The sequence below is a fragment of the Ambystoma mexicanum genome, chromosome 13, assembly GCF_040938575.1.
Source record: "Ambystoma mexicanum isolate Mex_15411 chromosome 13, UKY_AmexF1_1, whole genome shotgun sequence".
In the NCBI taxonomy this organism is placed as follows: domain Eukaryota; kingdom Metazoa; phylum Chordata; class Amphibia; order Caudata; family Ambystomatidae; genus Ambystoma; species Ambystoma mexicanum.
In genome coordinates this window covers 15,169,638-15,186,847 of record NC_090938.1, presented here as the reverse complement: position 1 = coordinate 15,186,847, position 17,210 = coordinate 15,169,638, and positions in this window count along the sequence as shown.

Below are 17,210 nucleotides of genomic sequence, written 5' to 3'. Positions count from 1 at the left end.
CCACCTGTACATCCTATACCCACACGTCCCTTCTATATCTACCTGTTCATCCTATACCCACATGTCCCCTCTATACACACCTGTACAGCCTATGCCCACAGGTCCCTTCTATACCCACCTGTACTTCCTATGCCCACATGTCCCTTCTATACCCACCTGCACATCCTATGGCCACATGTCCCCTCTGTACCCACCTGTACATCCTATGCCCACAGATCCCTTCTATACCAACCTGTACATCCTATACCCACATGTCCCCTCCATACCCACCTGTACATCCTATGCCCACAGGTCCCTTCTATACCCACCTGTACTTCCTATGCCCACAGGTCCCTTCTATACCCACCTGTACATCCTATGCCCACAGGTCCCTTCTATACCAACCTGTACATCCTATACCCACATGTCCCCTCTATGCCCACCTGTACATCCTATGGCCACAGGTCCCTTCTATACCCACCTGTACTTCCTATGCCCACATGTCCCTTCTATACCCACCTGTACATCCTATGCCCACATGTCCCCTCTATACCCACCTGGACATCCTATGCCCACATGTCCCTTCTATACCCACCTGTACATCCTTTGCCCACATGTCCCCTCTATACTCACCTGTACATCATATGCCAACATGTCCCTTCTATACCCACCTGTACATCCTATACCCACATGTCCCCTCTATACCGACCTGTACATCCTATGCCCACATGTCCCCTCTATACCCAGCTGTACATCCTATACCCACATGTCCCCTCTATACCCACCTGTACATCCTATGCCCACAGGTCCCTTTTATACTGACCTGTACATCCTATGCCCACATGTCCCTTCTATACCCACCTGTACATCCTATACCCACACCTCCCCTCCATACCCACCTGTACATCCTATGCCCACAGGTCCCTTCTATACCCACCTGTACTTCCTATTCCCACAGGTCCCTTCTATACCCACCTGTACATCCTATGCCCACAGGTCCCTTCTATACCAACCTGTACATCCTATACCCACATGTCCCCTCTGTGCCCACCTGTACATCCTATGCCCACAGATCCCTTCTATAGCAACCTGTACATCCTATACCCACACGTCCCCTCCATACCCACCTATACATCCTATGCCCACAGGTCCCTTCTATACCCACCTGTACTTCCTATGCCCACAGGTCCCTTCTATACCCACATGTACATCCTATGCCCACATGTCCCCTCTATACTCACCTGTACATCATATGCCAACATGTCCCTTCTATACCAACCTGTACATCCTATACCCACATATCCCCTCTGTGCCCACCTGTACATCCTATGCCCACAGATCCCTTCTATAGCAACCTGTACATCCTATACCCACACGTCCCCTCCATACCCACCTATACATCCTATGCCCACAGGTCCCTTCTATACCCACCTGTACTTCCTATGCCCACAGGTCCCTTCTATACCCACCTGTACATCCTATACCCACATGTCCCATCTATACCCACCTGTACGTCCCATGCCCACAGGTCTATAACCCACCTACACATCCCATGCCCACATGTCCCCTCTATACCCACCTGTACATCCTATGTCCACAGGTCCCGTCTATACCCACCTGTATATCCCAAGCCCACTCGTCCCTTCTATACCCACCTGTACATCCTATGCCCATAGGTCCCTTCTATACCCACCTGTACATCCTATACCCACATGTCCCTTCTATAACCACCTGTACATCCTATGCCCACATGTCCCCTCTATACCCGCCTGTACGTCCTATGCCCAAAGGCCCCTTCTATTCCCACGTATACAACCTATACCCACATGCCCCTTCTATACCTACCTGTACATCCTATGCCCACATGTCCCTTCAATACCCACCTGTACATCCTATACCCACATGTCCCTTCTATACCCACCTGTACATCCTATGCCCACATGTCCTTTCTATACGCACCTGTACAACCCATGCCCACAGGTCTCTTCTATACCCACCTGCACTTTCTATGCTCACATGACCCTTCTATACCCACCTGTACATCCTATGCCAACATGTCCCTTCTATACCCACCTGTACATCCTATACCAACAGGTCTCCTCGATAGCCACCTGTACATCCTATACCCACAAGTCCCTTCTATACCCACCTGTACATCCTATGCCCACAGGTCCCTTCTATACCCACCTGTACATCCTATACCCACATGTTCCTTCTATACCCACCTGTATATCCTATGCCCACAGGTCCCTTCTATACCCACCTGTACATCCTATGCCCACATGTCCTTTCTATACCCACCTGTACATCCTATGCCCACAGGTCCATTCTATACCCACCTGCACTTTCTATGCCCACATGACCCTTCTATACCCACCTTTACATCCTATGCCAACATGTCCCTTCTATACCCATCTGTACATCCTATACCAACAGGTCTCCTCTATAACCACCTGTACATCCTATACCCACATGTCCCTTCTATACCCACCTGTACATCCTATGCCCACAGGTCCCTTCTATACCCACCTGTACATCCTATACCCACATGTCCCTTCTATACCCACCTGTATATCCTATGCCCACAGCTCCCTTCTATACCCACCTGCCCACCTGTACATCCTATGTCCTCAGGTCCCTTCTATACCGTCTGTATTTCATATGCCCACAGGTCCCTTCTATGCACACCTGTACATCCTATGCCCACAGGCCCCTTGGAAAACCATCTGTACATCCTATACCCAAATGTCCCCTCTATACACAACTGTACATCCTGTGCCCAAATGTCCCTTTTGTGCCCACCTGTACATCCTGTACCCACATGTCCCCTCTATACCCACCTGTACATCCTATACTCACATGTCCCCTCTATACCCACCTGTACATCCTATGCCCACAGGTCCCTTCTATACCCACCTGTACATCCTATGCCCACAGGTCTCTTCTATACCCACATTTACATCCTATACCCATATGTCCCCTCTATACTCACCTGTACACCCTATGCCCACATGTTCCTTCTATACCACCTATACATCCTATAAGCACAGGTCCCTTCTATACCGACCTTTACATCCTATGCCCCCAGGTCCCTTCTATACCCACCTGTACATCCTATACCCACATGTCCCCTCTATACCCACCTGTACATCCTATGCCTACAGGTCCCTTCTATACCGACCTGTACATCCTATGCCCACATGTCCCTTCTATACCCACCTGTACATCCTATGCCCACAGGTCCCTTCTATACCCACCTGAACATCCTATGCCCAGGTCCCGTCTATACCCACCTGTACATCCTATACCAACATGTCCCCTCTATACCCACCTGCATATCCTATACCCACATGTCCCTTCTATACCCACCTGTACATCCTATACCCACTTGTCCTCTCTATACCCACCTGTACATCCTATGCCCACAGGTCCCTTCTATACCCACCTGTACATCCTATGCCCCCAGGTCCCTTCTATACCACCTGTACATCCTATACCCACATGTCCCCTCTATACCAACTTGTACATCCTATGCCCACAGGTCCCTTCTATACCCACCTGTATTTCGTATATCCACATGTCCCCTCTATACCCACCTGTACATCCTATGCCCACAGGCCCCTTCTATACCCACCTGCACTTCCTATGCCCACATGTCCCTTCTATACCCACCTGTACATCCTTTACCAACAGGTCTCCTCTATAACCACCTGTACATCCTACACTCACATGTCCCTTCTATACCCACCTGTACATCCTCTACCCACATGTCCCTTCTATACCCACCTGTACATCCTATGCCCACAGGTCCCTTCTATACCGACCTCTACATCCTATGCCCACATGTCCCTTTTATACCAACCTGTACATCCTATGCCCACAGGTCCCTTCTATACCCACCTGTACATCCTATGCCCCCAGGCCCCTTCTATACCACCTGTACATCCTATACCCACATGTCCCCTCTATACCCACTTGTACATCCTATGCCCACAGGTACCTTCTAAACCCACCTGTACTTCCTATGCCCACAGGTCCCTTCTATACCCACCTGTACTTCGTATGCCCACATGTCCCCTCTATACCCACCTGTACATCCTATGCCCACAGGCCCCTTCTATACCCACCTGCACTTCCTATGCCCACATATCCCCTCTATACCCACCTGCACGTCCTTTGCCCACAGGTGTCTTCTATACCCACCTGTATATCCTATGCCCCGAGGTCCCCTCTATACCCACCTGTACATCCTATACCCACATGTCCCCTCTATACCCACCTGTACATCCTATGCCTACAGGTCCCTTCTATACCAACCTGTACATCCTATGCCCACATGTCCCTTCTATACCCACCTGTACATCCTATGACCACAGGTCCCTTCTATACCCACCTGTATATCCTATGCCCCCAGGTCCCTTCTATACCCACCTGTACATTCTATACCCACATGTCTTCTCTATACCCACCTGTATATCCTATACCCACATGTCCCTTCTATACCCACTTGTACATCCTATACCCACATGTCCCCTCTATACCCACCTGTACATCATATGCCCACAGGTCCCTTCTATACCGACCTGTACATCCTATGCCCACATGTCCCTTCTATACCCACCTGTACATCCTATGCCCACAGGTCCCTTCTATACCCACCTGTACATCCTATGCCCCCAGGCCCCTTCTATACTACCTGTACATCCTATACCCACATGTCCCCTTTATACCCACTTGTACATCCTATGCCCACAGGTCCCTTCTATACCCACCTGTACTTCCTATGCCCACAGGTCCCTTCTATACCCACCTGTACTTCGTATGTCCACATGTCCCATCTATACCCACCTATACATCCTATGCCCACAGACCCCTTCTATACCCACCTGTACTTCCTATGCCCACATGTCCTCTCTATACCCACCTGCACTTCCTATGCCCACAGGTCCCTTCTATACCCTCCTGTACATCCTATACACCAGCTCTCCTTTCTTTGCCCCACTGGTACATCCTATACCCCAGCTGTCCATGTATTCCCCTTCTGTCCATCTATACCCCACCTGTGTATCCTATACCCTAGCACTCCATTTTATACCCACCTGTCTCATCTATACACCACATGTGCATCCTATACCCACAGGTCCCTTCTATACCCATCTGTACATCATATATCCACATGTCTCTTCTATACCCACCTATACATCCTATACCCACATGTCCCTTCTATACCCACCTGTACATCATATACCCACATGTCCCCTGTATACCCACCTGTACATCCTATACCCACATGTCCTCTCTATACCCACCTGTACATACTATGCCCGCAGGCCCCTTCTATACCCACCTGTACATCCTATGCCCACAGGTCCCTTCTATACCCTCCTGTACATCCTATACACCAGCTCTCCTTTCTTTGCCCCAATGGTACATCCTATACCCCAGCTGTCCATGTATTCCCCTTCTGTACATCCTATACCCCAGCGCTCCCTTCTATACCCCACATGTACATCCTATACCCCAGTTATCCCTTTTATAATCACTTGTACATCCTATACTCCAGCTCTCACTTCTATGCCCCACCTGCCCCATCTATACCCACCTGTACATCCTATACCCCAATTGTCCCATCTATACCTCACATGCACATCCTATACCACACCTGTCCCATCTATACCCACCTGTACATCCTATACCCCACCTGTCCCATCTATAACCCTACTGTACAACCTTTACCCCAGCTCTCCCTTCTATGCGCCACCGGTACATCCTATACCCCATATCTCCATTCTTTTGTCACGGGTGGATAGCTCAGGTGCAACATGCTCACCTTAGAAGCAAGACGACACGGGGAACCCTGTGTCCGTGCTTAGACACCTCTGGTATTAAGTGCATTATAAATAACCAATCATATCATATCATACCCCACCTGTCCATCTATACCCCACCTGTGTATCCTATACCCCAGCCCTCCATTCTATTCCCCAACTGTGCTTCCTGTACCCAACCTGTCCTATCTATACCCCAAAGCTGGCCTAAAGCTGAGGAGAGTGTTGTAGGCAGCTGCCTTGTCCTTGGTTTGGTTTAGAGATTCTCTGGCACTTCCCACCTAAGAAACTTGCTGCAGAGCCTAGCAGGGCATGCTGTGCCCTGGCTGGGTTCCAGTTCTGGAGCTGCTGGACGAGCCTCTGGATTCAGTATTTCCCTCTGTTCCCTGGGAGGAAGCTGTTAGGCAGACTGCACCTGCAGCCAGGGTCCAAATGCTGAGCTCTTCTTGCTGCTTCTGGTGAAACCTTCAGAGGATCTGCCAAAGGACGGAATTGGCCCTCCTTTAAAGCCAAATGGACCCCAGTGATTGGTGTAGGCTAAGCCTACTTTTATGAACGAATCCTTGGTCCCCACCAACAATCTCCTGTATGCCTGAGGTCATAACCAGAGTGCTCTCCAACAGAAAAGGTAAAGGGGTTAATACATGTAATGCTAAGTCCCACCTATCTTCCTGTCAGTTGTGGATCAAAGGTCCATCTGGTTAATGGAGCGCTCTGTGGTTCTTGATTAAAGTGGCAGGTCTCCATTGAAGCTGCGGTGATACCAGAATATCTGGCTCCATCATACCACATACTCATACCTTCTGATTGGGGTCTTCTTGTGGGGATGACTACTGTCAGCACACAGTCCCATACATGACATTTCCCCGTCAATTGATTCTGAGGGCGGGAGCTGGCATCAGGTTGACATTGTTGCATATGAAAGCATGTTGGGGTTTCCTCTCTCCTTTGTTAGCCTCTGCAGCCAGGCCCCATGTGGGCCTGTTTGAATTACACATTGATTAGTATGTGAATGCTGCCAACAGCTACAAGGCTCAACAAAAGAACAGGGTGGATCCATGGAGTCGTTGTAAGTTAAATAGGCTGGCCATGGCAGGGGGAAGGTTTGGCCCTCCCCTTTCCGGAGATGGATTTTGTACTCCACCTGTCAGATCCCAACTAAATATTACAGAGGGGACAGTGCCTGTAGGCTGTGTCCACCCAGTGTACACAGGTCTATGTGTATGCCATGCAGTGGACATAGGAAAATGTGTGCGAATTAGCCGCACACATTTTCTGGAGGTTAATTTACCATCATTCAATTTAATTTTACATTTTAAAAAAACCCAGGCGAGCGCACACCCTATGTGCAGATGGTAGAATTCCTCACATGCCCCCCAGTGTCAATATGTGAACCACCACCCAGGTCTGGTTCGTCATCAAGGCGAAAGTACCGGCTGAGGCCATATGCATTTTCATGCCGGGAGCCTGGCTCGTGCTGGATATCCATATCTAATCCCTGTAGGGATATGGCCCAACGCAAAACTTAGGGTTCTCCCTTGCATGGCCATTAACCACTGAAGAGGCCGGTGGTCTGTATGGATTGTGAAGTGCAACCTAGGGATGTAGGTTTTCAGCCTCTTTACGGCCCACAGGACCTAGTAAGCCTCTTTTTCAAGGACAGACCAGTTATTTTCCCTTTTTGTCAATTGCCTGCTAATGTAGGCGATGGGTTGCTCTAGCCCTTGAGCGTTCAGCTGCGCTAACACTGTTCCAATCCTAAAATCACAGGCGTCTGTCTGGATGATGAACTCCTGATCATAGTCTGGCACTTTCAGAACTGGGGCCCTGCACAATCCATCCTTTAAATCCTGAAAGGAGGGTTGAAAGGCAGGGGTTCAAGTTACCTTCTTTGGCATCTTTCTGTACGTTACATCATTCAGGGGCCTGGCAATGTTCCCATACCCTCTGAGGAACGACCGGTAGTACCCGGTGAGACCTAGAAAGGCTCTCACCTGCGTCTGTGTGGTGGGGATGTCCCAATCCTTCACAGCCTGTACCTTTGCTTCAAGAGGTTGTTTCTTACCTCCACCAACCAGGTGGCCTAGGTAAGTCACTATGCCCTGCGCTATCTGGCACTTCATGGTCTTGATAGTCAGACCTGTATTCTACAGCGCCTGAAACACTTGTTTCAGGTGGGATAAGTGATCTTTCCAGGCGTGGGTGAACACAACAATGTAGTCTATATAGACGAAACTGAGGTTTTTCAGACCAGACAAAACCTGATTAACCATCTGCTGAAAAGTGGCAGGGGCATTCTTCAATCCGTGGGGTTGAGAATGCTGACCTCTCTCTCACTCCATCTGTCAAGCCGACCTGCCAATACCCCGATGTGAGGTCAAAGGTACACATGTACTTGGCAGCGCCAAGCTTGTCAATGGGCTTATCTGTCAGAGGAATGGGGTGAACATCTGTTTTCATGACAGAATTGATCCCCTTGTAGTCCACACAAAAGCCAACTTCAGTCTTCCCGCCACTGGTGTCTTTAGCGACCAGTACCATTGGGCTAGCCCAGGGGCTGTGGGATGGCTCTATCACTCCTGGGGAAAACATCTTGGAAACGTCCTCCTTGATGGTGTCCCTGACGTTATCGGTCATCCAGTGAATCCTATTCTTCACCGGCTTACTGTCTCCACTGTTCACATCATGGGTGCACCAATCTGCGTGACCTGGAGTCAGAGAAAACAGACCAGAAAACTGTCAAAGTAAACAGAGACAGTCTGTCAGTTGCTGTTCTGACAGGTCCGTTGCAAGGTTGACACCTTCAACTGACCCATCTGTGGCTTCAGTAAGCAAGAGATCTGGGAGGGGATCAGTCTCCTCCTCTGTCTCTCCATCAGTCACTAATGCATGACCAAGTCATCCCGGCTGTAATTAGACTTTGGGCGGTTGATGTGCAAGACCCTGCACATCTGTTTAGGCCCTTTCACATCAATGAGATAGTTCACTTCACTGACTTTTTCCAGCACACAGTAAGGCCCAGTCCACTTGTCCTAAAGGGCACTGGGTTTGACAGGCTCCATAATCCACACCCATTGGCCTGGAAAATAGACTGTCACTGTGGACTTCTGGTCGTGCCAGTGCTTCATCAGCTCCTGGCTGGCCTTTAGGTTTTTTGTCGACTGTTCCATGTAGTTTGCCATTCGAAACCACAGTCCAAGTACATAGTCCACCACATCTCATGTAGGGGATGAGGGATTGCCCTTCCACCTTTTCTCTAGCCTGAGGAGACCTTGCACAGGGTATCCAAACAGAAGCTCAAATGGGCTAAACCCTTCTCAGTTCTGTGGAACCTCACTGTAGGTGAACAGAAGGCATGGCAGGAGAATATACACAGAAAAATACAAACACTGTTTTAAAGCGCTCCAACTTGCTTGTGCCTCCAAAATATGTTATGCATCATTTTCTTAGGTTCAAACATTACTGATAGCCCATTTTCTCCTCAGATGCTCTTCCAAGCCACCTATCATGCCTTTCAGGGTCTCGTTGAACCGCTCAACAAGCCCATTTGTTTGTGGATAGAAGGATGTAGAGAACCGGTAGGTGACTCCACACTCTTCCCACATTGCCTTCATATACGCTGATAAGAAGTTTGATCCCCTGTCAGAAACAACCTCCTTGAGAGATCCAACATGGGAGAATATCCCTATCAGAGCCTTCACAACCACAGGGGCTTTGATGTTCCTCATAGGGACAGCCTCAGCGTACCTAGTGGCATGGTCTACCACCACCTAGATGTATTTCTTCCCTGAGCTGGTTTGAGGATCTAAAGGACCCTTAATATCCATGCCTAGTCTCTTGGAAGGCTGCCCAACCACGGGTAGTGGAATTACGGGGGCCTTTGTGGCACTAACTAACTTTCTAGAAGCTTGACAAGTCGGGCAGGACTGGACAAATTACTTAACATTTACACCGAACTGCCGCCGGTAAAAGTGTGCAGACAACCAGTCTGATGTCTTAGTCACTCCCAAGGGGCCCACTGAAGGAATTTGGTGATCTGAACCCAAAAGGAACATTCTGTGGCACTGGGGAATCACCAACCTTTTGGTGCCCTCACCCTCAGAGTCTTTTGGGTCATTGTACAGGAGTCCATCCTCACAGTACACTTTGAACAGTCCAGGGGCCTCGCCCTTAGCCTGCTCCTCTGCCTGCTTCCGCAGACCCGCCAGAGTGGGACACTCTTTCTGGGCTTTAATGAAGTCAGTTCCTGTGCAGCACCAGGCAACATTGAAGTCAATGGGCCTCATTACACGGTAGGCGGTAGGGATTTACCGTTACCGGTAAGGGATTACCGGTATCGGTAAATCCCCTCCCCAATTACGACCCGGACATACCGCTATTAGCGGCACCGCTAAGTACGGTGGCGCTATTAGCGGCAAGTCCGTGAGCGCGCGCCGCCTCAGTCCGGAAATAGCGGCATAGCGCTAATATCACGCCATCACGAGCCATGCGGACATGGCAATACCGGCATGTAGTAGACCCAAAAACCCCTTACCGGCAAGGCGCTAATACCGGCATCGCGAACCACACGTTAAAAGAGCACAGCAGTGTTCCTACCTGCCACAGGTTGACAAAATCAGCACAGGTGGAAGCAATGGAGACTGGCAGCACAAAAGAGCACACCACACCCCTTCCCACACCCATTCCCACACCAAGATGGATGCAATACTAGCAGCATTACATGGGCTAGAGGACATGATTGCAGTGCAGCAGCTACAACAACAGGCAGCACAGAGGAGACGCAGGAGGAGGAGGAGGAGGAGGGCAAGACAGGCGCAGCAAGCACCACCAGTGCACCTAGTGTTACCACAGAGGCAGCCACCAATTCCCAGGATCAGAGCCAGTCCAGTCAACCTAACCCCTGAGCAGATACACACCCTGTACCGTCTGGACCGGGATACCATCACCACCATTGTAGACATGATATACAACGACATCGTGAGTCTCATTGACATCCGTACTGCCATCCCCCCTCTACTGAAGGTGGTAACTGTGCTCCACTTCTTGGCCACAGGCACCTACCAGCATACGGTAGGTCAGATGCATGGCATATCACAACCAGTATTCTCACGCACACTGAACCAGGTGCTCGATGCCCTCCTGAAGCACACAAGTCAACACATATACATGCCACGGACTGCCCAGGAGATCTCCAACACCAAAGTTGGCTTCCATTCACTGGCAGGCATCCCAAGTTGCATCGGGGGCCATCGACTGTACCCATGTAGAACTGGTGGTCCCACATGCCAATGAGGTAGTGTACCGTAACAGAAAGCAATACCACTCCATGAACGTCCAAATGGTATGTGACTCCAATAAGATCATCACACATTGCTGTGCCCGATATCCCGGTTCAACCCATGATGCAATGGTCCTGCGGAACTCGACAATACCACGATACATGGAGCGACATGCTGGACAACGTTCGTGGCTACTTGGTGAGTAGCAGGCCAACCACATGGCAGTGTGATGTGATTGTGAGTGGGGGGGTAGATGCATACTCCAACTGGGTGTGATTGGGGGGGGGAGATGCATACTCCAACTGGGCGTGATTGGGGGGGGAGATGCATACTCCAACTGGGCGTGATTGGGGGGGGATGCATACTCCAACTGGGCGTGATTGGGGGGGGGGAGATGCATACTCCAACTGGGCGTGATTGGGGGGGGGAGATGCATACTCCAACTGGGCGTGATTGGGGGGGGGAGATGCATACTCCAACTGGGCGTGAACTGGCATCAGGAGAAGAATGGACATACATATTTGCATCACTGTACAGTGAGGCAGCCCACAATGGACCAGACACAAAACCACATGCTAGAAGTGAGCGCCACGACAAACATATCTATCCATTACGCCAAACAGGCCATTCCAAACAACATGCACACCGCACAACACACCATTCCCCCCATTACACAAATCAGCAACATGCATATAAAAATCACATCTGAAATGTAAGCTGAACAACATCAGAAATTATCCGCGCACATGAGTGCATACAAATGGATCTCCTGTAGCCATTGTAGTGAGCCACACCCGTACCCCACCACTGAATTGCCATTGAAGAGCATGGGGACATCAACTAAGGAATGGCAGTGTACTAGCAGTGTGGCACTAACGTTGCCAGGGCCAGGAAACACAAATTACTTAAACTCAGGCGGGACATGGCAATCCCTGACGTATGCATGCATGGTGCATGTCCACTTGCAAGGACCACCTCACCTTCCCACATTGCAGTTACCCTGATTGCCATGCGTGCTTGGATCAGTGGATGTCGTTGAAAATGCTATGTTTGTTTGTGTGATATGCGCAGGCTCCACTTTATGTAGACACTTACACATACCCATTGTTGCACCCATGCAGGTGATGCAGGTTATCCCCTGAAGAGGTGGCTCCTTACCCCTGTGCGGAACCCACAGAACAGGCACGAAGAGGACTACAATCATGCACACACCCGTACCCGCGTGGTGATCGAGCAGACATTCGGCCTATTGAAGGAACGCTTCCGGTGCCTCAGCAGGTCGGGCGGGGCACTCCTCTACGGGCATGAGAAGGTGGCCAAGATCACCATGGCATGTGTCATGCTGCACAATATGTGTATCAGACGGAATGTGCCAATGCCCCCTGACATTGAACTGCAACCACCGTCTGAGGATGATGACGGGGATGAGGATGGAGGAGAGGGGGCTGCAGGTCATGCAGGTGGCGATGCCCATGAGGGACGTGCTGTGCGGCAGCACCTGATAGACCATTGATTCTGATGCACATGGATTAGGAGGGTGCAATTGATGTGGAGCTCAGGGCACGGGGTGTATGGAGGATATTAACACAGTGCACCCTTCAACAATAAAGCACACATACACAATAATCAATGTCCAGTCATGTGATTATCCATGCCATTACGTGTGTATTGAGCATTATGTCATTCAAACGTGCATGTACCCTCCACCTCAAACACCCTCACCCGCTGCCCCCACAACTCCACCAAACACCCTCACCCCCCTGCCCCCACAACTCCACCAAACACCCTCACCACCCTGCCCCCACAACTCCACCAAACACCCTCACCCCCCTGCCCCCACAACTCCACCAAACACCCTCACCCCCCTCCCCCCACAACTCCACCAAACATGGTGTGCACATCAGTGCTGCATTAGTCTCCAAGTGTCAATAGTGACATTCTGGCCCTACTTCCCTTCTCCACCACCACCATTGGGGGGTTGTGAGTCTGACCGCCGCAAGGACCGGCTGGACCTGCGCAGGATGGTTGTTTGGTCAGAGCTAGTAGACGAGGGGGTGGCTGGTTGATCTGCTCCCTGTGTGTGACGCATGCTCTCCATCGCCTCAGCAATGCGCGTTAGGACCTGCCTCACAGCGGCCATCTCGTCACATAGGCGCGTCGTGTTGCTGTCCAAGGCAGCTTTCATGTCCCTTGATAACCCCCGGATCTCCTCCCTGGTCGAGGCAGCCTCGCTCACTTGCCGGGCAACCAGGGCATTGAGCTCCTCCTGGCGCTGTCGTATCAGGCTCATGCTGTCGTCTGCGGCCCTGCCCCTGTTACTCCTCGGCGCAGCTTGCTGCATGTGGCCGACATCAGGTGAGCTTGCCACGGGACTGAATGACCCATCCATTGAATCTCCGGCATGCACCTCATGGATGCTGCCATTGGATGTGTTGCATAGGCTGTGGTGTGGGGACAGCTGGGTGCTGGGTGTACGCTGCCCTTCCGGTGTCGGACATGGGTCGTCCACATCACTCATGGGTGCCGTGGCTGCTGCTTCCCCGACGGAGCTATTGGCTGCGGACGGCGTGCCTTCTGGCACTGGCTCCTGAGTGGTGGGGGTGGGTGGTGTGGGTGCTACCACAGTGTCGGATGGCATTTTGACACTTGGTGTGGTCGGTGCGTGTGTGGCTTGTGAACGCTGGGCCACTCCAGATTTCCCAGTGCCCCTCGATGTACTGGGCCTGGTGCCTGCATCCTTTCCCTTGGCCTGCTTTTTGGGTGGTGGGGCCTGCGTTGCAGAGTCCAGCTCCTCACTGTCAGAATGTGACCCTGTGGGGGAGCAAGACAGGGATAGCATCAGTGATGGGTCAAGGTGCATCATGCATATGTTGTTGTTGCTGCAGTCCTTTGGATTTGGACATCTAGTTTGGACCTGCAGGTTGTTGGCCAGATGGGTGGTTCATCCGGACATGAGTCAGGGTGACACGTGTGTGAGGTGCTGCATGCATGTGGTTGTGTGGGAATATGCACGGCATATATGCAGGGTTGTGTACATGTGTGTGTGATGACCCCATCCATTAGCTAATTCCCATTTCACATTTGGGGGAGGAACTCATGCTTTGCATTGCAGTGTTTTGCGTGGACACTCACCTCCGTCTGACGTTGTTGCCACACCGCACTCCATTCGGCCCACTCCCTCGATGGATTCAATGCCAATGGTGCTGGCACATGTCTCCTCCCACTCCTGCATCTTCTTCGGGGATCCTCCTCCGGCTCCTGTGCCCATGGCCAGATTCCTGTTGGCCGATAATATGCTGCGTACACGGAGGCGCAGATCATCCCACCGCTTGCGCACGTCCTTTACGGTGCGGGGGGTGGAGCCCACCGCACTGACTTTCTGCGCCACCTCAGCCCAGATCTCCTTTTTTCTCAGGAGTGCAGGGCGCCGCATGTCGCTAGCAAACACTACGTCTGCATTTGCAGCCAGGGTGTCTGCCAGCATTTTCAATTCGTCGTTTGAAAAGCGTTCTTTGCGCTGGCGCGCATCAGCTTTCTTTAGGGCCTTGGGCATTGTTTGTTATTGTGGGAAGTGGTATTGCCAGTTGTGGTGTTGCTGCAGGTCCTGAGTGCAGGGGATGGCAATGGATTGTGTTTTTAAAGATGGCCGCCGGGCTCTTTCCCGTTCCTGTGCGATGACGCTATTTCCGGTTCCGGTGTTTTACGGTGACCGCTAATAGCAGTGACCGCTAATAGCGGTGACCGCTAATAGCATGCAGCATGAGGGCGGAGGTGCTATCAGCACTTTGGTCGGAGCCGGAAAGGTGCTTTTGCGCAAGGGCGGTAGGGTCATTTACCGGCATGGCCCTATGCGCGTGTCCGCTTACTCGTAATGGAACACTATTAGCGGTCTCCTGCGAGGGCGGACACGCTAATAGCGCCATGCCGGTAATTCGCATTTTTTACCGCCTACCGTGTAATGAGGCCCAATGAGTCCCTTGCTACCAAAGTAGGGTTCTCAGTGGCTACTGGCTCCCTCCCACTGGAGTAGGCGACTCAGCAGTCTGTGGAACTGGACCAGGGACTACCGGCAACGTCGGTCCCGCCAAAAAGCCCTCTGAAAGCACTCCAGGCCCTAAGGCTCGCTGAGTGTTCAATCTGGCACTCTCTTTGGCCCTCGATCGTGTAGCCACTGCAACTATCTCGGGCTCAGGAAGATCATTATTCAACAGACATGGGACAGGGATGGAGTCTTTCACCGCTACACGGTGCTAGGTCATTTCACCTCGCCAGCTGGACTCTACTATAGCCAAGGGGCACTTACTCTTACCATCAAATCCACTTATGCTACAATCAGGCCAATCAATATAGTGGCCTGGCTGTACCCACTGCCGGGTGACAGCAGTGAGGCTAGCCGTGCTTTCTCGGACCGCAGGAGTTTTGTGTCCATTGATATACACATGTTTTAGAATTGAGTATTATTGGGAACTGGGACCTCTTCTGGAGACCTGGTACCATTCCCACTCAGTGTAACCAATCCACATTCTGCCACCCTTGGACTAGTGGGAAGTCCTCCTCTAGGATGCCCACACTAATGATGGCCTCTTACACAAGTCCAACATTCACAATGGCTTGCTTGGGTAAGCTAATGCAAGCAGGATCCCCTTTCCTATGGCCCTCCTCCTTACACAAAAAAAACCCTTTGGGTGGTGAGAACGCAGCTGTCCCAATGTTAGGGGTGCCTGTGTTCTTCTTTTCTGTGTGGACGGCTGAACTGAAGTTTTGGGATTTCCCTTCATTTTTTTGGGGACCTGACTTTGAAGGGGATTGAGTTGGACTTTTGTCCTTCCCATCCTTGTTAACTTTTTTGTCTGATGAATTCTCTTCCGGTTTTGGTGTCCTTTCCTGAGCCTTTTTCTGGACTTGAGTATTCACAAACCTGTCGGCAGCCTTCGCAAGCTCTCTAGGATCTGTGAGAGTCTTAGATGCTACAAGATGCTGGTGTAGGTCAACCTCACAATTCTTCAATACATAGTCACACGCAATCAAATTGTACACCCCTTTAAATGTGTCAACTTTGTTACCAGCCACCCACCTGCTCAGATATTTCAACACAAAGTGTGTGAATGCTTCAAATGACTGCCCACATTTCTTTCTGAGCTCTCTGAAGCTCTTGAGATACTGGTCTGGGGTTTTACAGAACTTCCTGAGGAGGAATGCCTTCATGCTCTCATGGAAGAATTGCATCAGTCCCTGGTGTTGGTAAGTGACTCATCAGGCCTGCACCCCACAGTACCTCATCCACCTCCTGTAGCTGAAAAGCAAGCTAGAGCGCTTCAAACCAGTAAAGAATATCCTTCCCCACATCACAAGCCTGCACTAAGTCTTTGGGGATGTGCCACTAGGGCTTATCCCAGGCACTCTGGTTTGAGCCACTACTGCTGCTTTCCCTAGAGGTTGATCTATTGGTCTCCTTCTTCTCGTCAAGTGCCAGTCTGTACAGCTCTATTGTGGCCCTGTCCCGCTCCATTGCAACCTTGTCCCGCTGTTTTTGTTCCTCCAGTGCTAGTCTCCTCTCCTCCAACACAAGCTTTCTAGCCGCAACATCGTTAACAGCAGGGACAATTACTTGGCCACTTAGAGAATATGCAGAGGCCCGGGAACTGTGGGATGCCACACTAGCCCCTAACCTCCATGACACTGTAGCGTGTTCAGAAACCACACTTGCCCCAGGCAGGATGGTTGGCAAGAAACACTGCTCATGCTGTCTTCCTCGTCATTTTTCACTACCCCTCCCAGATAGTGTTCTTCATTCAGATATTCAGGGTCTCACCCATCCCTTGGGATCTTCTCCCCAACCATCCTCGCTTCTACCCAAGCTTGGAGGCTGGTCAACTCAGGTTTATTAATCTTAGAGCTGCGGGTAAGTCTCCTCTCTTGACGTAGAACACACAGGACACCATTGGTAATGCCTTTCACAGCCTCTATGTCAAGATCCATGACTATTTAATGATACATAGCAGTGTCTAAATGTTGCCTGCAAAAGTACCATTATCATTGGATAACTAAGCTGTGCGCAAGGCAACGGATCCGACCGTCTGCTACCAATGTGAGGAATCATCTTCCGGGGCAGCAGTGGTCCAGG